The sequence below is a fragment of the Ochotona princeps genome, chromosome 1 (assembly GCF_030435755.1).
Source record: "Ochotona princeps isolate mOchPri1 chromosome 1, mOchPri1.hap1, whole genome shotgun sequence".
In the NCBI taxonomy this organism is placed as follows: domain Eukaryota; kingdom Metazoa; phylum Chordata; class Mammalia; order Lagomorpha; family Ochotonidae; genus Ochotona; species Ochotona princeps.
The window spans coordinates 102,081,637-102,104,622 of NC_080832.1; the positions used below are offsets into that span (position 1 = coordinate 102,081,637).

The 22,986-nt window shown below is 41.5% G+C and overlaps 1 protein-coding gene across 1 annotated transcript in view; it reads left to right on the forward strand.

The window, feature by feature from the left end:
• Positions 1-10,892: 10,892 nt before the first annotated feature.
• PLA2G7 (phospholipase A2 group VII) overlaps positions 10,893-22,986 on the forward strand; it is a 34,939-nt gene continuing 22,845 nt past the window's right edge. Inside the window, exon 1 of the mRNA XM_004590422.3 lies at positions 10,893-11,028. The gene's annotated coding sequence lies outside the window, so the exon portion shown is untranslated. The remainder of the gene's footprint in view (positions 11,029-22,986) is intronic.

Sequence of the window (22,986 nt, forward strand, 5' to 3'; positions counted from 1 at the left end):
GACTTTGGAGCAGCCCAGCTCTGGCTATGCAACTATCTCGGGGATGAGTAAGAGGATGAAAGAGCTCTCTCTCTCTTCCTCTCACTTTCTTTATCTCCCCCACCCCCAATACCCATTTCTCTCTATCTTCCACCTATTTATAGTTATTAAATGCCTTACTGTTGTTTGAGTCTGTGTTGGGCCTGCTGAGGACCAAGACATTCATTGTGTCTGCCTATTTTTTTTTAAAGTTTACCACCAGGCCTAAAACTTACCTCAAGATGGATTTTTTAAAATATTATTCTTACTGTTATTGGAAAATCAGAAAGAGTTTCCATTTGTTGGTTCACTCCCTAACTGTCTGCAACAGCAGACAGCTGAACCAATCCAAAGCCAGGGGCCAGGAGCTTCTTCCAGGTTTCCCACGCAGTTGTAGGCTCCCAAGGCTTTGGGGCATCCTTTTCTGCTTTCCTATGCCACAAGCAGAGACCTGGATGGGAAGTGGAGCATCTGGGACACGAACTGGTGCCTAAATGGAATCCTGGCACATGTAAAGCAAGGACTTTAGCCACTAGGCTATCACACTGGGCCCAAGATGGGCTTTTTTAAAAAATAGTTATTCAATAGGCAATGGAACTTTGTATTGTTCATAATATTCGATTTTTGAAATGACATTTTAAGAAATATCTTTGCAATTAAATACTTGCTAATTATCTTAAATGCAGATTCCTACATCTTAATCCAGAACATATGAGCTTGCAATTTCAGACAAAAAATATTTACTTATTTGACAGAGAGAGAGAGAAAGAGATCTTCCATCTTCTGGCTTACTCTGCAATCACTTGCAACAACCAGACCTGGGTGAGGACCAAAGGCAAGAGCTGGGAGCCCAAACCTGATGTATATCTCTCATGTGGGTGGCAGAAACCCAACTACTTGAGTCATCATCACTGGCTGTCAGTATCCACATTAGAAAGGAGCTGGACAAAGCAGCTGGAATTGGAAGCTGAACTCAGGTACTTGGATGTAGATTAAGGGCCTCTCAACAGTGGTTTAACCACTTGGTCAAATGCCTGGCTGTTTTTAAAACAGCCTTGTTTAGAGTGGTGTCAGTTGAATCAGAAGAAACTGATTATCATCATGCATTCAGAATCAGAAACCTGACAAGCAGATAAATAAACTGAGTGAATCACAGGGCCAATGACAGAAGTCTTGGACTCACCACAATGCCTCCTACTTGTTGACCAAGATCAATACAGTCATTAACAATGACTTGGATAAGGAAAAACTTCCTGGAGACCAGTTTGATAACCTAGATGAGAAAGCCCAGCTACTGAATGCACATAAACAGGTTGCCGCGACATACAAGTTTCCAGAGTAGGGAGATCAATCAAATCTACAACAGATTTTAAGGCATTGCCAGTACGGAATGAAGACTAGGACTAATATTGGATAATAAACTTCAGAATTGATTCAGATGCCAGATAAAAGATTCTTACCTTTTCTCTACTTCAGCAATTTAGAGGCATTGTTATCTTAGATCTGCTAATCTCTAGAAAGGCTGTACCACTGACCCATCCTTTCAGTTCCATTCTTTCATCATGACATTCCACCTGCCCCTTTCTGTCTCCCTGGCTATGGGAGGTACTTCCAATTCAAAGGAGCAACCACAGTCTTCTTGATTACTCATAATCCCAAATGTATATATTCACGTGAATTTTCTCTCCCACAGGTATACACACACACACACACACATATAATAACTAACATCTCTCAGATGCTCACCCTGCTTTCTAAACATTGTTCTAAGTGCTTTAAACCAAAGTTACTCTTAAAAGTTCATGGAAGGGTTTGGTGTTGTAGTGTAGTGAGTTAAGCCATCATCTATGATGCTGACATCCTATATTGGAGTTCTGCCTACACTGTTTATGATCTGGGTTCCTGCTAAAGCACCTGGGAAAGCAGTGCAAGATGGCTTTTGGAGACTTATATGGAATTCTGGACTCCTGGCTTTAGCCTGGACCAGACCACCCTAGCTGTTGTGGTCATTTAGGGAGTCAACCAATGGAAAGAAGAGAAATAATATTTTTAAATGCCAGGGAAAATGGTATTAAAAGATAAGATATTTTAGTGTAAAAATTTTCTGAAAGCCCTGCAATTTTTTCCTAATATACATTTTCCATGGAATTGTTGACAATCCCCTCATACATTACTCATTTTAATCCTCATAAGAGCTCTGAATTGTAGGTGATGCAGGAATTAACTTGCTTTAGGCCTTGTCAGTAGTAGAGGTAGACCTGGACTGAAGCCCAGGTTTGTTTGACTCTGCCCTCTGAATCACTCCATTTGCATAAGGATATGTCCCGAAGATACATGCCAAATTCTTATATAGTTACCTAATGTGATTGAGGTTATGGAGGAATCCCCACTCTATCATCTGTCTTGTTTCTAGCCATATGAATAAAGTGCATCTTAACTATTAAAAAAATTCTGTTCTTTCCATCAACTCCTTTAATTTCCTTCCCTTAGGAAGCCTCGTTAGCACAGTAGGTAGTGCGTGGGTCTCATAATTTCCTTCCCTTTGGCCAGTCTACATTCTTTGTCTCCAAATCCAAATAACTCTGCATCCCAGTCTTATTTCTAGCCTGACAGATGTTACTAGGGAAAGTACAGCAGCACGTGTGAATTGATGACATGATGAATGAGTGGATTGCAGCTCACCTGGCCTAGACAGGGCCCAGAAAACCTCATGTGTCCACTAGAAAATACCTTCATCCTGTTTCAGATTTCCATTTGGTCTCTTATTCATGCTTTTTCTATGCCTCTTTTCTTTCTCTCTGCCCTCCCCCTAAAATGTTTAAAAGCAGTCTAAACTTACAATATTTTATGCCCATGTCGACTCCCTCCATTACGCTAACTTGGTTCTACCAAATGCATCTTAATTGCTAAACTCCAACAGCGATTTCTTCAGTCTCTACCAGTGATCCTTGGTGAATGGGGTTGATCAAATTCATCTTTCAAAACACCCTTCTCTTTTGATATTTTCATGACTCTCCATCCTCATTTTCATCTTCTTATTGACCAATATTTCACAATTTCACTCACTAGCTCTTCTTCCTAACTTCCTTGGATGAGGTGTTCTTCACAGCACCCTTGGTTTTACCTCCACCATTTCTAAAAGTTCTCCTTGTCAATCCTATGTATCAACAGTACTTTAAATTCCAAACAGACAACCGTTTGGGTCTGCATATTGAACTGCAGACTTGCAGACTGTCCACAGGTTGGTTCTGTCAGAAAGTGTGCGAGCTCAGAGAATGGCAGAAGCATTCAATGTTGTTGTGATTGCTTCCTTTTATGCTGTCAAGTCTGCTACCATGATTAATTTCAAGCTATTAATGTACTATAGCTTGCATAGTTTCCCCCTAACTCATATTGAAATTTAATTAGCATCCCAGAGTCTATGGAACTGTATCATAAAATAATAAAAATTATTTTTAAGTTCATGGAAAATATTAGGAATAAAATTAATTACCATTGCAACAGTATTAACAAATGGGGCATTTAAGAAGTGGCTACACTATGGCTGTTGATTTTTGTTCATTAATTTTGTACCCTGCCACTCTACCAAACTCTCGTACAAGTTCTAGCAGTCTCTGTATTGAGTCTCTTGGCTCTTCTATATAAAGAATCATATCATCTGCATATAGTGAGAGTTTGACTTCTTCGTTTCCCATTTGGATTCCTCTGATTTCTTTTTCTTGTCTTATGGCCTCAGCGAGTACCTCTAGGACTATGTTGAATAGTAGTGGAGAAAGTGGACATCCCTGTCTTGTTCCGGATCTCAGTGGGAAGGGTTCCAGCTTTTCTCCATTCAGTATGATGCTGGCGTTGGGTTTTTCATATATGGCTTTAATTATGTTGTGGATTTTTCCATCTATGCCTACCTTGGTTAGGGTTTTTAGTAGGAAGTGGTGTTGCTCAAGTTCCCTGGCAATAAGGGAAATCCAAATTAAAACATCAATGAGGTACCACCTAACGCCAGTAAGACTGGCCCACATGAATAAAAGCACCAACAACACTTGTTGGCGAGGTTGCGGGGAAAAGGGATCCCTACTCCACTGCTGGTGGGGCTGCAGGCTGGTACAGCCTCTATGGAAATCAGTATGGAGAATATTCAAACAACTCAAATTCAACATACCGTATGATCCAGCAGTAGCACTCCTAGGAATATATCCAGAACAATTGTTTTATGAGAAACCAACATGCACTCCTATGCTCATAGCAGCACAATCAGTAATTGCAAAAACATGGAAGCAGCCAAAATGCCCATCAACAGAGGATTGGATAAGAAAGCTATGGTTCATCTACTCCATGGAATACTACTCAGCTATTAAAAAAAACAAAATGCAGTTCTTTGTGGCCAAATGGGCCAAACTGGAAACCATAATGCTAAGGGAAATGAGCCAATCCCAAAAGGTTAAATACCACATGTTTGCCTTAATTTAAGATGATATGATGTTATGTATAACATGTTATGTTTTGAATGTTATATGTTGTGTATAAACTAAAATTGAAGTATAGGTGAGGTGGTCACAGAAGGTGGCTGGGAACTCCCATTTATCTTTAACATATTGGTTACTCATTACTATGTCAATTAATTCCATAATGATGTAAATTTTTGCTGATGGTATGTTGGAGCTTTCAATTGACTGGGATGATACTCTGCTGGCTCTGTCTTCAGACCAGAGAGGGTATACCTAAGAACCCGTTGAACTTGACGGGACAATAAGATGTTGGACTCTATGTTTGGTATACGCTTGCAATGGGGGAATCTCAACTGAACTTGAGCTGTGGTTATGCAACAAGGTGGAGGAATCCATCATGGTGGGAGGGTTTGGGGAGGGGTGGGAGAACCCAAGTATCTATGTAACTGTGTCACATAATACAATGTAATTAATGAAGTTAAATAATAAATAATTAAAAAAAAAAGAAGTGGCTACACCCTGAGGATTCTGCTTTTAGGAATGAATTAATACCATTTGTGAAAAATAATTTAATGCTGTTATCACAAAGTGAGTTAGCTTGAGAGTAAGTTTTCTGTTTTAATTTTTTTGAAAAGTTGTATTAATGTGAAGAGAGCAGATTTTATAAATTTCACACAGATGCAGTTCCAAGAAGACAATCATACTTCCCTCACTCCCCCCTTTCCCTCCAACACCGCTTCTTCCCTTCCCTCTGTTCAACAGCATTTGCCCAGTTAACCCACTCTGTACCCAGGCTTAACTTGCCACTAATCATAATATTCAACAAGTAAAAAGTAAGAAGACAAGGCCACATTTCAACTGGAATATTAACATGTGCTAAAAATGACACTCATATCCCTAAGTGAATGTTTCATTTCTATGTGCCTCATTAGTTGTTAACATATGAGAGAAAACATGTGATATTTGCCTTTTTGAGACTGGTTTATTTCACTAAGCATAATGGATTCCAGTTACATCTATTTTGCTGCAAAAGACAGGATCTCCATCTTATTATGGCACATTTTCTTTATTCGGTCATCAACTGATTGACATCCAGGTTGATTCTGTATCCTAGCTATTGTAAATTCAGCTTCAATAAACACAGGAGTACACACAACACTCTTATATGTTGATTTCATTTTGTTTGGGGAACTTCCAAGAATTTATTAAGCAATGATTCTACCAGGTTCAACATTGGATTATGCAGGAAAATAATTTCAAAAATTATATTGTTTTTTGCCTTAAGGTGCTCACTGTCTAAACTGTTACTTTATTCAGCAACAGATCAAATTCAGCTGACCTCTCCACTCATTCATTTTGCTCTGTTCAATTTATATCCATGATATTCCCACCATGGGGGAGAACTTAACATTTCTGATGTGTATCTTTCTTATTTAATATATTTATTTTTTTGTGGTACAATTCCATAGGGTCTCGGATTTCCGCAACCCCTCCCAAATTTCCACCCCTTGACTGATTTTCCCCATATTATTACAATAGTGTAGTCCTTCATAAGCAGTCATAAGTCCATTAGTCTGTTATTTAAGTGTGCCCTGACACTGCTGCTACAGACAATGTCAGACAGTCCAACATCCTATTGTCTAGATATGTCAAACAGTTTCATTGGGAGTCTCTTGATTTGGAAGTAGGAATGAATATTACATTGTATCTTCACATCTGGATATGGCAACCTCTATTACGCCATCACTATACATTCCCTTAAATGAAAAACTACAAAACAAAGTCAACAACAGGTATGAAGTTAAAACAAACAAATAAAAATTACAGCACCACGGAGTTGAAAAAACATGTCACTGAATAACTAACACATGGATCACGAAAAGAAAACACCAAAGTCTCTTGGGTAAAATTATGCCATTGTGCGATCCATGAGCCAGCAATGAATTCGACAAGAGAAAAGAAACTATTTGGAAGAAATGAAAATGAAATTAAAAACATCAAAACACATGGGATGTAGCAAAACAGTATGCAAAGGGTTATTGAACTTAACAATGTTTACGATGTGGTATTTGTTCATTTGGGATTGACTTATTTCACTGAGCATAATGATCCCTAGTTGAGACCATTTAGTTGCAATGGTATATGCAATTCTCTGAATACTCTCCATACTGATTTCCATAGTGGTTGTACTAGCCTGCACTCAAACCAGCAGTGAAGCAGGGTGCCTTTCTCCCCATACCCACTCCAACAGGTGTTGTTAGTAGAGTTCTAAATGTAGGCCAACTTCACTGGAGCTAGGTGATACCTCAATGTGGTTTTCATTTGTATTTCCCTCAATACAGCTAGGGAGCCTGAGCATCTTTTCATATGTCTGTTAGCCATTTGAATCTGTTCTTTTAAAAATGTCTGTTCATTTCCTTTACCTGTTTCTTCACAGGTTTCTTTCTTTCTTTCTTTCTTTCTTCCTTTCTTTCTTTCTTTCTTTCTTTCTTTCTCTTTTCTTTTTTTTTTTTTTTAAGATTTATTCATTTTATTACAGCCAGATATACACAGAGGAGGAGAGACAGAGAGGAAGATCTTCCGTCCGATGATTCACTCCCCAAGTGAGCCACAACAGGCCGATGCGCGCCGATCCGAAGCTGGGAACCTGGAACCTCTCCTGGGTCTCCCACGCGGGTGCATTGTCCCAATGCATTGGGCCGTCCTCAACTGCTTTCCCAGGCCACAAGCAGGGAGCTGGATGGGAAGTGGAGCTGCCGGGATTAGAACCGGCGCCCATATGGGATCCTGGGGCTTTCAAGGCGAGGACTTTAGCCGCTAGGCCACGGTGCTGGGCCCTTTTCTTCTTTCTTTTTAACTGTCCCTAGACTTCTAGAGCTCTTTGAAAATTCTGGATATTAGTCCTTTATCACTTTTGTAGTGTGCAAAGCTTCTCTCCCATTCTGTTGGTTGCTTCTTCACTTTGCTAACTGTTTCCTTTTTAGTTTGATATAGACCCATCTGTTTATTTTGTCTTTGACTGCCTGTGCTTTTGACGTCTTCTCTAAGATGCCTTTCCCTGTTCCCTGTATCTTAGAGTGTGCTTCCTATGTTTTCCTTTAAAAGTTGGATGGTTTCTGATTTGGGTCCTTGAACTATTTAGAGCTAATTTCTGTGTAATATGACAAGTGCAGGTTTTGCTTCTTAGTTCTGCAAGCTGTTATCCAGTTGTCCCAACAGTATTTGTTGAAATGACCAGGGTTTTTTCCTGGATTGTTTTCAGTTTTCTTGTCAAAGATTAGTTGGCTATACATGTGTGGGTTCCCTTCTGGTGTTTCTATTCTCTTCCATTGATCTTCTCTGTTTCTGTACCAGTATCAGACTGTTTCGATGGCCACTGCTCTGTCGTATGTCTTGAGGTCTGGAATTGTGATCCCTCCAGCTTCATTTTTATTCTTCAGGATAGCTTTGGTTATCCGTGGTCTATTGTGTTTCCAGATGAACTTTTGTATCTTCTTTCGTATTTCTGAGAATGTTGCTGGGATTTTGACTGGGATTGTGTTGAATGCATATATTACTTCTGGTAATACGGACATTTTGATAATGCTGATCCTATCAATCCAGGAACTTTGCAAATTTCTCCATTTTTTCAATGTCTTCTTTTATTTCCTTTTCCAATGTTTTATAGTTCTCACCATAGAAGTCTTCCATGTGTTTAGTTAGTTTACTTCCAAGGTATTTAAGATACCTCTCTGCTATTTTAAAGGGGACTGTACTTACAATTTCTTTATCAGCCATTAAATTATTTGCATGCACTAGTGCCATTGATTTGTGTTTATTAATTTTGTATCCTGCTACCCTGCAAAAGTCTCTTATGAGTTCCAGTAGTCTCTTGACTGAGTCTGTTGGTTCTCCCATGTAGAGAATCATGTCATCTGCAAATAGAGATCATTTCAGTTCCTCATTTCCAATTTGGATTCCTTTAATTCCTTTTTGTTGCCTAATAGCTCTGGCAAGGATTTTGCTCATGTGTTCTCTTCTTCCAGAAGAGTTCCTAGTCATTCTTGAAAGCCAGTGTCTTGGCAGAGTCTTTCATTTCACAAAATCTTAAGATGCTTTAACTATTTAGTGTAGAAATGCACACGGTTTAGATAATTTAATGGTACTAACTGTTAACAAAGAGAATAAGTTTCCCACCTTAGCCCACCAAATTCCAACATCCCATCCCACTTGAATTCTTCCAACTTATAATGGTTTCTGATTTTGCATCTTTTGTGGATTCCAAAATAACACAGAATAACATTATTTCTTGATATATTCTCTTCACCTTTGTCTGCCTACCTCCTTTTTCCTACAGAAGTGGAGATTTAGTTCACAAATACAGTGGTCTCATTTTCTCCCCTCCCTACACCACCTCCTTGCATCCAATTCCTCCCTCCCTTCATAGATTCAGCGTACCCAGACCTTTAAGTCTTCTTTCACCACCAGACAGAATCTCCTGACCCTCCACTTTCTAGAAGGAACATTGTAGTAATCCAACCTTCTCTCCCCTGGTCTTTACTCCCATAGTTTCCTACCTATCCACCCTTACTTATACATCCAAAAATATTAAACATATTTACATTATCTTATGTAGCCATAGTTAATTCTTCCATGCCTTGTCTACATAAATTGAAAATAAGTAAAGCAGTGTTTCCATGATTAGACAAACAGACCAATTTAGTGGAAGAGTCTGATCATGCTTCCTTCTCTGGGGTAGTCTGTCTCTGCTTTAAATGGAGACTCCTGTTTGAGTTACCCCCAGTAGTTCTAAGGTGCCCTATGCCTACATTAGGCCTTCCCTTGATATGTTTTCTTCTTTCCAATTCCTAATTTTAAATGTATACTTTTAATTAAAATTGTTTTCTTCTTTGTTTCCTTTGCATTGTCATCTTCTAACAGACTGAAGGATTTACAAGAACCCAGTCATAATTTCAGTTTTATTGAGTCCTGTTTTTCCCTCCACCTACCTATTCCAACTAGGAAGGGTTGTTTCTAGGCCTAAGCACAGTTACCCATCCCGGTTGCAACCAGTTGTATCCCATTAAGTCCTCCACATATACCTGCACGGGGTAGCATTTTATGCTGGATTATCTTACCCTGTTTTATCATCCAGGGTATAAACTTGAGAGGATGACTAACAGAGTGTCTATTCAGTAAACACTATTTCACTGAGAAATCAGTAATACATGATTACAATTTAATCCAATATCTTAATTGAAAGTGCGAACCATCACTGTCACATGATATTGAAGAGTAAATAAGCATTGCTATGTTGGTTGAAAACGGGAATTAAGAGGAAATAAATATTTCAATAGCAACAGGCTAAACTTTAGCTAGTAGTTGAGATGTCTACTTCCCATTTTGTGGTTGCTGCTCCCTGGTTCCAGTTTCTCACTAACACAGCCCCTGGGAGGCAGCAGCTGTGGCTTGAAAGGCTGGGTTTATGCCATCACCTGCACGGGGAGGTCTGGACTGAAGTCCAGGCAGTTGAGGAGAGGGCCAGGGGATGGAAATTCTGTCATATTTTGTCTTTCAAATAAGTAAGTAAAAAAGAAAGAAAAATATCTTAACAAAGAATCAACTTGTAAAAACATGCTACAATATTCTTCTTCACCCCTTAAAACTTAAATATAACCCACATTAGACTCGCCCTATAATCTCAGTGTCTATGTTGACTTTGTCTTTTGCAATGTGAGAAATATTAATAGCTGCTTATTTTTAAAATCATTTTATTTTCATTTTGTTTGAAAGACTGAGAGACACCGATTTGTTCTCCGAATGTCCACAACAGCCAGGGCTGGGGAAGATTGAAGCCACAATTCTGTGTGGTTGTCATTGTTGAGCCATTATCCATCAGATCCCCAAGTTAGCAGTGGAGGTTTAGTTCAACCTGATTTTATAAGTCAATTACTGTCATAAACTTACCTTTAATAAAAAAAAAATAGAAAAGGAAAGAAAGGAGTGAGCTTGAACTAAACCCCAAATAGTTCTGGTTTGAAAGGAGCTGTGAATGCCCCTTCCAGCAAGCTCCCCTCGGCTTTGTGTCCTCACAGAAATGAGACCGACACAGATCCAACCAGAGCTTCAGGCACCTCGCCGGCGTGCGCGATGTCCCCGTGAACTTTGTTAACTCAAACGACGCGATGAAACAGGTTAGGATGCACTAGGTGTGGGTGACTTAAGCAACGAACAGAGCTAATCAATACCGGGTCTGAGAACGTGAACTGGGAGCACAGCGACACCCAAGGCACCGTGGAGGGCTCCAACCCAGGCTAAGCCCCGGGTCCGGCGTGCTGGAGCCCGGCGCCCGGGGGTGTGGGGCGCGCCGGAGTGCGCTCGCGCCCTGAGCCGCCGCTGCGGGCGGGAGGCCGGCTGCACACGCCCCACCCCGTCCCTCCTCCCGCCGCCCGGGGGAGGAGAGGGTCGGGGCTTTTAGGACGCGCAGGGCGGGCCGAGGGCACTGTCTGTGGTGTCCGCGCCAGACCGGAGGCCCTCGGTGCGGGCGGCTGGAAGCAGTCGTGTTTGACAAGCTCCAGGGGTACTGGTGAGTAAGGGATGCGAGGGGGAACCTGGGTTCCAGGGAGCAGGTCAGGCGGGGTCCGGGTGAAGAGAGGTCCCTGGGGCTAGGCAGGAGCGAAGGGAGAGGCGCAGTCGTCGAACTTCGGACGCACTGCTTCTTAGGGAACCCAAGTCTAAGTGGCTTCTGCTGTAGGAATACAACCATCAAAGCTCAGCCTCTCTCCGGCTTCCATCCTCCCCACCCCAAACAGGAGCTGCCCCCTGCTGGTCGCATAAAATCAAGGATGTTGTCTCTTGAGTCCAAGGTTCTCTTTTCCTTTCTTTATTCTTTTCCTTTTTTAAAAAATACAAGATTTATTTGTTTTTATTTGAAAGTCAGATTTATAGAGAGAAGGAAAGACAGAGAGAAAGAATTTCTGTCCAGTGGTTCACTCCCCAAGTGGCCTTATCAGCCAAGAGCTGAGCTGGTAGGCAGCCAAGAGCCAGGAGCTTCTTCCTGGTCTCCCACACAGGTGCAGGGGTCCATCCTCTACTACTTTGCCAGGCCACAAGCAGGGAGCTGGAAGGGAAGTAGAGCAGCCAGGACACGAACTGGCGTCCATCTGGGATCAACTCGAGGACTTAGGCTATCGCGCTGGGCCCTGGAACACCTTTTGTTTTGTTTTAAAACACCCTTAGCAAAGTCAGAAAACAGAACATTGATCTCTTCTTGCAACCCTGGGCCTTTGACTAGAAGCAGTTGCCGCTGCAAACCAGCAGTTTGTGCTTCTCAGAGGGCTTGTGACTGTTGGGCTGACTGATGGAGGTGGTGAAGAAGGAGGAAGAGGTGTGTGTGGCTCCTACATGGAAGGCTGTTCCCTGGAAAGGACACACGCATTCAGGGTGGGTAGGGACACGTGCACCAAGTCAGCCTTGCACAACTTAGCTTCCACCCAAATGACAATGAGCTGGCAGACTTGATATGGGACTAGGAAAACTTTAGCATCTCAAGTGTTCACAATCCCAAGAGGCCCAAAACTAAGCTTGGATTAATCCTGGGCTCCGGAATTGGGTCTTTAAGAACTGGCCTCATCAGTAACAGGGAGGTGGCCTAGCCAGCATGGATTCGGAGTCCCTCTGAGGGAATTCTGTTCCCTATGGCCTTTGCTTTTTCCAGCATAGCTGCTACAGCCCTTGGTAGTTGGCCACTGAGGGTGCTTTTCCTGTCCCAGATGTTTGTGCAAGAGACTTGGGGCTACTAGCCATCTGGTGATGCTCTTCATCTTAAGTGAGTCCTTTATCTTCAAGGCAAGGCCAGTGCCCCAGTCTGCAGACTGCCCCTGACAATAGAGTTAGGGAGGCTGTTGGGCTGGTTCAGCCACTGGTAGAATTGAGAAATCCCTCCTGGGCTGTGAAGGGCTTGCCCAGGACCCAGGACGTTCTGCTTAAACAGAATCCTGAGCAGGTAGTTCCTCATCTCTGTGTGTGTTCACTGGAGGATTATGTGTGGAACTAAGCACATCCCCATGCCCAGTTAGCTTTGCACACAGATGCAACTCACCACCTGTTTTGAGGCTCTTGAACAGAGAGCTTTAAGAAAAGTGCTGGGCCTGATGTCATGGCCTGGTGGCTTAAATCTCATCTTGTGTGTGCTGGGATCCCATATGGGTGCCGGTTCTAATCCCAGTGGCCCCACTTCCCATCCAGCTTCCTGCTTGTGGCCTGGGAAAGCAGTTGAGGACAGCCCAAAGCCTTGGCACCCACATGGGAGACCCTTCGTCCACATGGGAGCTCTGGAAGAAGCTCCGGACTCCTAGCTTTGGATCAGCTCAGCTCTGGTCATTGTGGCCTCTTTGGGAAGTGAACTCTGTATATCTGTCTTTCCAATAAAAATAAATAAATCTTTTTAAAAAATAAAGTCAGATATAGTTAAAAAGAGAAAAAGAAAAGTGCTTTCAGGGTTTTAGAGTTTGAAGGGATGAGGAGGCAGATAATTAAGCAGAAGCATTATTTCAGGTGGAGGACAGAACGGGAAAGGTAGAGAGAGAGTTCAGCCTACTCTCCAAGGAGGGTAGTGAAGCCAGACTTCACTGTGTTTGGGCCACAGGGAGAGTTCCTTCTTCAACTGCTTATTGGGGAAAGTGTGGAGATCCTCAGGGACCCTGATAAGACGGATGGGGGACCTTCTGTAAGACTTCTAGGTGGAGTGTACAATGCATTGCCTTAGCAGTTAGGATTGTCCCAGGTGCAGGACTTTCCTGAGCAATAAACATCCCCTGTCTCTACATTATCTGTACCCACTTTCATCTTATTTTGGGGGGTTAAGCCTTAGTGGCTGAGCAGGTTCTAAAACTGACTATATACCTTTGCCCCTGGGCTGGTGGCCCACGTCACGTTCATATGGACCCCTTCATCTGTCATCTTTCTGACACTGTGGAAGAAGGTAGCCATCAGGATTTCAATTGGCTGATTCATTTTTAGCAGGATATGTGTTTTGTCTTTCAGAACTCATGGTGTTGAGCCCAAGTGACCCTTCCAGATGTGAACTTTCATAAGTTATTAAGCTTTGCATCAAAGTGTTAAGCAAACAGAAATTGAAGGGGGATGTTCAGTTCCCAAATCCTATGGTTCCAGCACTGTGGGGGTGCCTCATGGGCTGAGGGCTTCTGGCTGCCTTTCTCTATGCAGCCAGGCGTACATTGCGTAGCCTCCATCAGTCTGCTGTGTGTGCAAGAGTGACTCATAAACTCTAACAGAAGCGGGCTGATAAATGTAGACTTGTCATGTTTTTTGTTGGTTTGTTTTTCATATTACGTTAGCAAGGGAGAGAAAGAGATACTTCATGAGAATTAAGTGGACTAATTGATTACAAATACCTGAATTTGTTCATGTATTCATTTCAAAAAATTCTTATTGCCAGGTGCTGGGTAGGAGTAAAGCTTCTGTGCTTTATGTAACCCCATTTGTCTGGTTTTACTTTTGCTGTCTGTAGTTTGGCAGTTTTATTCAAGAAATCATCACCTGCATCATTGTCTTTAAGTTTTTTCCCTACATTTTCTTCCAACCACTTTGTAGTCTCGAGTCCTGAAATTTAGTCTTGGGTTGATTTTTGGATATTCCGTGAGAAAAGGATCTACTTCCATCCTTCTGTGTGTATACATCCAGTTTTACCAGCAACATCTATTGAGAAGATTATCCCTTCTCCAGTGTATGATCTGAGCCCTTCTGTGAAAAGTCAATGGACTGTATGCATGTGCATTCATTTCTAGGCTCTCGAATTGGGGCATCTATACTCAGAGACTAATCTCTCCTTGGTGCCACAAATGGAATTTTTGACCAATATAATGTTTTGGAATGTTGAATTAGTGGCTTTCCAAAAAACACAGTCAGAATAGCCAGTAACATGGAGCTATTGCTGCTGCATGCAGGGAATGAACCGACGTAGTGGTAGCTGTCCCCTGTTAGGTACTTCTGTTTGCCACCACCCCACCAGCTCTTGTTTTGTGATCACCAGCTTGACTAGTTTAAGTTGCTGATTGTCCCTCATTCTTCTAGACTTTAGATTTTCAAACTCAGGATGGGGCTCTATTCCTGCATATTCTACTTCAGGCCTCTTCCAATGCAAGAATCCACATTCTGTTGTCATTGCTGGAAAGTTCCCACACTGAACTTCAATGCTCCTCTGATACGGAGAATTCCAATTGCTGAGAAGACTCTGTTGGTGGAATTCTGCAGTCTGGGTGCACACAAAATATGTCTTTTGCACAAAACTGTCCCTGTCAGCTGCCCTCTGCGTAATTCCCAGATTAAATACTCCCCATGTCCTCTATGGCTCCTCGCATGATTTGCAGCCTGTTTCCTTAGCATTCTGATTAGTGTGGGTTATTGTCCCTTACAGGAACCTTTACTTGTTAAAATCCTTAAAACTTCACTCGTTCAGTAAGACATGATCTTATAGATACAGAGGGTAGTGGCAGTGTTTCTCTCTCCCTCCCTCTGTCTCTCTCATGTTTTATGCTTATGTTACATAGTCAGAGATGTCTGCATTTTCCTTGGCCAGTCTTTATTCTTTTGACTTAGATTCAAGGCATTTTTTCCAGAGCGGTTGTTCCGGAGTGTTTGTAGCTAAACTGTTCAGTGTGTAGCTTGAGAACAGTGATTTTTCAACTGAGGATGAGTTTTGGAATCACCACCCCACCCCAAGGGCACTTGACAATGCCTGGAGACGTATTTGGTCACCACAACTGGGGTTTGCTCCATGAATTAACTGAGTAGAGGGCAGGGATGCTACTAAACATTCTGTAGTGCAGAGGACAGCCCCATCACAAGCCCCAAATGCCTGTTGTGCTAAGGTGGAGAATTCTTGCTTTGGAATCAAGGCCAAGGTTTAGATCCTGGTTCAGCTACTTCATGTGTGACCTTGGACATGTTATGTAGCATCCTGTTTCTGTTTTCTCATCTGCATATTACTTGTGTGTAGGATGCTTAGAATGGTGCCAAATGCTAAGTATTATTAGCATTTGTAATAGTTGATGCTAAGTAACGGTTCACATTGTTGCTGTTAAGCACACACTGTCATAATTTTCTGCTTAGTTCTTATGTAGGCTATGAGAGAGGTGAGTTGGTAAAAGGTGAAAGAACAGACTTCATTTCTCATCTGCCTGTGTGATGAGCATTTCACAGTTGGTTGTTTTCTTCCTCTGCATTGGGCCATGCATATGAGTTTTAGTACGGCAGTCCCCATTAGAGAATGCCGTCCCCACTTGGAGAATTGGGTTTCTTTAGTAGAGGAGGATCTGTGTCTATTGTTTGCTCTTTCCCAGTTTCCTATTTCCCCAGCCTCCTCCACACCCCAGGCCTCAGGAATTTTTTCCACCTGACAGGCTGGGCAGGAGTTGGTAGGCATTAATGTAAGGCCTACATACCTAAAAGCATTGTCTGATCAGATAAAGAGAAAGAAGCTGAAGGTGAGTTAGAAGTTAACCATGGTCACTAGCAGAATTGGTAGCAATTTCAAGATTCATACTTTGGCAGCAGAAGCCATAGTTTGATTTATAAACCACTCTGTTAATCTACCAGAGGAAACTCTTTTGCAGGGGTATACTTATGACCTTAACCAAGTGATCATGTAGCCATTTTGCATGCAACATTTAAAAGTGACTTTACACTTACAAGTAAATTCACTGTGTGGGTACACACTTGTGTGTTTCTTAGGTCTGTGCTGTTTTATTTGTGCTTGTATTGTTAAGCAAATTCATTAAGCTCGTTTTGTCAGGTAAAGTTTATCTTAAGCAAACAAAAGCAAACTGAAATGGAATAAAACCAAAAGTTATTTGAAAAAACCTACACTTCCCCAAATAAAAGCAGGTTCTAAGTACTACAACTAATTAGAGAAAAACAACGGTAGAGTGGAAAAAAGCTCAAGTAAAAAAAAAAAAATGGTCCTCCATTGAGCAAGTAGTTGAATAGTATGCTGTTGGTCTGCATAGGTACTTAAAAGCTGCAAGTCAGATAAAGTTCATTAACTCCCCATCCCTGGGTACTGATATGGTTAAGTTGCTGGGAGCAGCCCTCATCTCTTCTCACCCCACTTTCTCCAGATACAGGAAGAAAAAAGGAGATTAGAAACAGTTGTCTCATCCTCTGTATCCCTATCCTCCCCACCTTTATTGGTGGTAAACATGGGCATGCATACTTCTTAACAATGTAAACATCATCAAAAATGAAATACACTTATTATATATATTGGGAGATTATTTGGCTCATCTCACATTTTCACCTGTATCTAATGTGTAATATGCAGAGAGTTGCTCAGTAATCTTAGATAGCTTTTAATTTTTATAGCTTTTAAATTCTGTACATCTGGAGTGATGGCTCAGTGGCTAAATACTTTGCAAGCACCAGGATCCCACATAGGCACTAGTTCATGTCCCTGCTACACTTCCCATCTAGTTCCATGCTTATGGCCTAGGAAAGCAGTAGAGGATGAACCAAGCACCCATGTGGAGGCCCGAAGGAGGCTCCTGGCTCCTGGTTTCAGATCAGCTCAGCTCTGGTTGTTGTGGCCTTTTGAGGAGTGAACCAGTGGACAGAAGATCTTTTGTCTCTCCTTTTCTTCATAAATCTAATCTGCCTTTCCAATGAAAATAAATAAATCTTTAAAAATAAAACTATGTGTGTCACCAAACATTTGGACTTGACACAGAGCATACACACAGTTGAAAATAGTATACAGTCCATTAATTTCATCTGACTTGCAGATTTTAAGTACCTGTATATACAATGGTATGTTATTCAACTGCTTCTTTATCTAGGACCAATACTACTATTTTGCTGTCTGGTACTGTGAAATGATTATACAGTTATATTAATTGTTTCCTAAAGATGGAGAAATGTCCCATGTTCCTGGATCAGTAGGATCAACATCATTTAAATATTTATATTATTGAAAGTAATATGCAAATTCAATGTGATTCCATCAAAATACCAGCAACATTCTTCTCAATAATAGAAAATATAATGGAAAAATTCATCTGGAAATACAAGAGACCATACCCGAAGCTATCCTGAAGAATAAAAGTCAAGCTGGGGACCTGGTATGGTAGTCTAGTAGCTAAAGTCCTCACCTAGCATGCTCTGGGATCCCATATGGACGCTGGTTCATGTCCCAGCGGCCCCACTTCCCATCTGGCTCCCTGCTTGTAGCCTGGGAAAGCAGTAGAGGATGGACCAAGGACTTGGGACCCTGCACCTGTGTGGGAGACCCTGACTTCTGGCTCCTGGCTCCTGACTTCGGATCAGCTCAGCTCCAACCGCTGGAGCGGTTGAATGAATCATCAGACTGAATATCTTCCTCTCTGTCTCTCCTCCTTTCTGTATATCCAACTTTCCAATAAAAATAAACAAATCTTTTAAAAATGAAAAAAAAAAAAAACTCCAGTCAAATAAAGTGGTTTAAATATCTCTAACTTGATAGAATCATCAGTTGTCTCTGACCTTCATATGCATAATCTTTTAATAAAAAGATTTGAGCCTGGCACGGTGGCCTAGTGGCTAAAGTCCTCACCTTGAACACACCGGGATCCCATATGGGTGCCGGTTCTAAGTTAGCCTGTTACTTGCTTTAGGCTTCATTTTGTTATTATTGGTGCTGCATATTAGTTTTATATGCTGCAATAACAATTTAGTACAAACTGAAAGTGACAAAATCTTCTCTCTTCCAGCTGTGTAGGACTAAAGCTGACCAGGCCTTGCTAGGTTAAAGTCAAGGCGTTGATAAGGCAGCATTCCCTTCTGAAGGCCCTGGGGCTAGTGCTCTGCGACCTTTTATTGGCAGATTCTAGAGGTGACTACAGCCCTCGGTTCATGGCCTCTTCTGCCTCTTCAGATCCACTACTGGTGGTCTGAGGTCTCACGTCGCATCATTCAGATCCCCTCCCAGGCCTTTCTCTCCTCTCCTTTTTAAGGATGCTTAAAGGATACTTAAGGATTTCAATATGGTCACCTTGTTTTTTCAGTTCTAAGAGAATGTCCAAAATAATCATGAGAATTTTGAGCGCCGGGAGCCTGGCACAATAACTTAGTAGCTGAATTCTTGCCTTGTGTGCGTCAGCATCTCATATGGGCAGATTCATGTCCCAGCTGTTCCACTTCCCATCCAGCTCCCTGCTTGTGGCCTGGGAAAACAATGGAGGATGACTCAAGGTCTTGGAACCCAATATACATGTGGGAAGCTCCTGGCTCCAGGCATCAGCTCAGCTCAGCTCCAGCCTTTGCGGCCTCGTGGGGAATGAATTAAAGGATGGAAGATCTTTCTGTCTCTCTTGTCTGTATATATCTGACTTTCTAATAAAAATAAATTAAAGCTTAAAAATTTTTTTGAGAGTCCTACTTCTCAAATGCAAATAAAAACATTTCAAGCTAACTCAGATTCCACAATTGAGAAGACACTTTTCTTAGAGAAATCTAAGATTAAAAGAATCTTTATGAATTGTCCTTCTATGTTCAGATTCAGAATTCCACTCTGATCATTCTCTGAATGTCTCAGTGACATTGAAAAATAATAGCAGCTGGCATCCAAGGATGCTGAAGACTCGTGGCTACTTATACTAGTGGTTTGTTTGGAAATGCAAGAAGTGTTTTTTCATTTTACTAACATGGGAAATGTTTGGTTATACTTACTTACTTATAATACTTCCAAAGAGAGCTGGAGAGCACGTTTAGTAAAATAGCCTAAAATAATACAAAAGCTTAATAAGAAATAAAGGTAGAAGAAGATGCTGGAAATCAGCAGAATGTATAATAAAGAGCCTATCAGATTTATATAACTGTAGAAAATATAAAACGGTGCAGGGTCTTGAATTTGGGAGAAAAAATGGAAAGAAAAGATTTTAAATATTTTAAGTCAACCGGAAGTGTAGTGTGGAGTGAGCATGGTCTTGTAGGCCCAAGGAGGCATGGAGACATCTTGTGTTGTTCTCCTGGAACTCAAAATCCTCAGCACATGGGACGGAGGACTGGTTATAGAAAAGCGAGGGTAGACTTACTACCAGAGCTGAGTCAGTAGCAACGAGAAAAGAGAAAGGCTTCTGGAAGCTGATTAGTAATGACATTTCCTGTTTTCTTCAAACATGAGTGTTTTCTGCTGTGATGAAATACCTGAGGTAAATGACTTCTGAAGGAAGCAGTTAATTTTGGCTCATGGCTCTAAAGGTTCACCTTCTAAGCTTGGCCAGCTCGTTTGGCAGCAGGTGATCATGGCAGAATGCTTGTGTAGAAAATGCTTGTGTGGGGGGCAGACAGCAGCTTGGCCCCACCCCAGCTTTCTGAATACCTTTTCCCAAGAATTACCTTCTGAGGCATGTCCCTGATCAAAGGACCTCTCACTAGGGGAACCTTCTAAACAGCATAGTTAAATTAAGTACCCGGCCTCTTAGTATCACTAATTTTTAACCAGGAATTTATATGTCTGCACGAACTCAAAGGCCAAGAACTTCCCTCATTTTTCCAATCACCCTAACCCCCAATACATGAAAAAGTTCACACATGACATGTTATATGGCTAAGGACACACACAGACACTACTTGGCAGTGCAGGAGTTGCTCCTGTGTTACTTTAGCAAACACTCATGGTGTATCTGCTGATGAAAATCTTCAGTGTTAGGCAAAGTTGTAAATATCACTATCTATTTTTTTAAAAAATCACTATTTATAGGACAAAAGCTCAATATCAGATGTACTGTGTACAGAGTGCTCTATTTTGGCCCTTATTCTTGCCTCCAACCTTCTTTCTCCTAATATCCCTCTTCTAACACCTCTTAACATCTGCTTTCACAATTTCCCGTCTGCCTTGCAGCATTGCTCTGCATGTTTCCTCAATGTGCAACACCTGCTTTCTTCCTCTCATTAATCCTGGAGAGATGTCTGTTCACACTGCTGCTCGTTTTGGAGCCTCTCAACTGTGACTTCTTCTAGGAGTGCTTTCCATCCCTTCTGGTATTTCTAGTTACTCCCGTCATTAATCAATCTCATTTATGTCTGCCTTGATTACATTCTTTTCATATGATCTCTAAAACTACACGTTACAGAATTCATGGCTCTCTCCATACCTTCTCAGCAAATCAAAGCAGAGGACCATGAACATCTGCTAGTACCATCAGAGGTAAGCTTCATCAAGCCTGAATATGCAAGAAGTTCTCATGGGGCTTCTTTGAAATTGTAAAACTACTTTAAAAATATCAAAAATATCTTACCAGTTTTGTTTTTAGCTCTTGGTCACACATCATTAGTTCATTTCAAAAGGGCCTCTTGTCCAAAATGTCTATTTCATGTGCAAAACTCCAAAAGGAATGGTTTATGTTACCCCAAATCAGGGACAAATTTAGGAAGAACACATATCTTATTCTTGTTTTAATTGAAAAAAGAGATGACATTCCAAGAAAAGAACTATTTGTTCTGAAGTATTTTCTTCTTCAGTGGTGTTCATTGTCTGTTTTTGCAAAACACAGAATCATACGCTCTTCATTGCAGTCTTAGAGGGTAGCCTTGCTCACTCCTGCTTGAAGCTGAGCAGCAGATGGTACTGCATTAGAGGTCATTATAAATCTTTTCTCTAAAACACTAGTCCCTAATAACATGAAATTCTCTTTATTAGAGGAAACTCTTGGGTTCTTTCATATGGTGCTTACAGAATCCATGGTTATCAATGGGCTGTTATTTGAAAACCAATGAAGAAGGTGCTCACTTCAGCATCACACATACTAACTCTGAAAGGAAGCTAGTAAGGAAGTCTCTTGGGGCTACTCTAACAGAATACCTTGGACTTGGATACACATCTGTTTCTCAAGGTTCTGAGGCTGGAAAGTCAAAGAACAAGGCAGTAGAGGGCTGCTTTCTGGGACATAGGTGGTGCCTGCTTCTCACGTCTTCCCATGGTGGAAGGAATGGGAGGATCTGTTGGGTGCTTTTATAAGGACATACAAGCCCTTCATGAGGGCTTTGCCCTTTTGGCCTTACCATCTTCTAAAGCCCTTAGCATCCTAATGCCATCACCTTGGGTATTTCAACACATAAATTTGGAATAGGAGGACACAAACATTTGGATTGTAGTATGATCATCAAAACATCAGTTTTTCTTAGTGGCTTATTTAGATGATGGAGTTGTTGCCTTAGAAAGTGAGATCAGAAGCTGAGTGTGGAACATTCATAATTCTGAGCACAAGCTATGTAGCTAAATCTTGCCAAGGCACTAACTGCTGAGGAGGACAATAAGGATGGTGAACCCAAAAGTCCCTGGGAATGTAGAAGAGATGCTAACTACAGTGTTTTTAGGGAGTTAGAGTCCTTTATGAAATCCCCAGAATCTATACAGCAGTATCACCTACAGGCAGAGAAGATGATAACCAAGAAATTACTTCAGTTTGCAAAGAAGTCTTCTCATTCTTATCTCAAGGTTTTGATTGACAGTGCTGGTGTTTTTTTTTTTTTTTTCGGTCTTAACATATAATAAGTAATTATTTAGCTATGGCCAATGAATGGTTCCAAGAATGTACAATGAGTGCCTTTAGCTACTTGCAAAGACACTACTTCACCTTTATCTGTCCCTGGTTTCTAATATTGTCATCCTCGGCCACAATGTGCAGGTGAGGGAAGAAGTGCAGAAACATTGGAGAGTTTGCAATAGTATCAGTATCATGCCCAAACAGTTGTATTGTAGTGCTAAAGTCTCAGCAATTGACCACTAACCACTAAGGTGTGTCTTGAAGTTAAACTCTGGTATGAGATCACATGGGCATGTGATTGTCTGGGCTATTTGGTAGCTCAAACCAAAAAAAGAAAGCAGGATCCATCATCTTCATTGAAGAGGCACTTACTAGCACTTGCTGTATGTTAAACCCTTTATGGAATGGTACTTATAAAAAAGACAAATGGGACTGGAAGAATTCATGGGCTACTGAGTGAAAGAGTTCTATGAACACAGCACTACAGTTAGAGGAATCAGTGTCAGAAATGGACACGTGTATAGACATTGTCAGAGCAAGAAGGCAGCTCAGATAGAAGAGCCTCTGATTGTCAAGGTACCATTGGTGATCCAGGCCCTGAGGACTTTGGATTACCATTGAAATTCCCTTGAGGGTTGTCCACTGCTCAGTACACTCTGTCTTCCATTGCTGGGCAGTCTGATGAGTACAGCAGCCAATAGAGAATTGCAAGAACTTACATGGCACTGGGAAAGTAGAGAAAAGAGAGGGGAGAAGATTCCCAGCTGATTCTTCTACCCTTGTACTCAGTGTACCCAGGAGTATGATATGATAGTTTGCCATCTCATCCCATCCTGCCATGCCTTGCTGCCTGGTCTTGAGCATACTGTGTAGCCTTCTGAGTCTGATTGATCTTCATCCCCCAAAATGAGAAGTGCTATATCTGCCTAACTTCCGTTATTCCTGTCACATTCTGTAAATAATTGTTAGAATTAACATTGTAATTGAAAGCCCCTCTCTTGGTG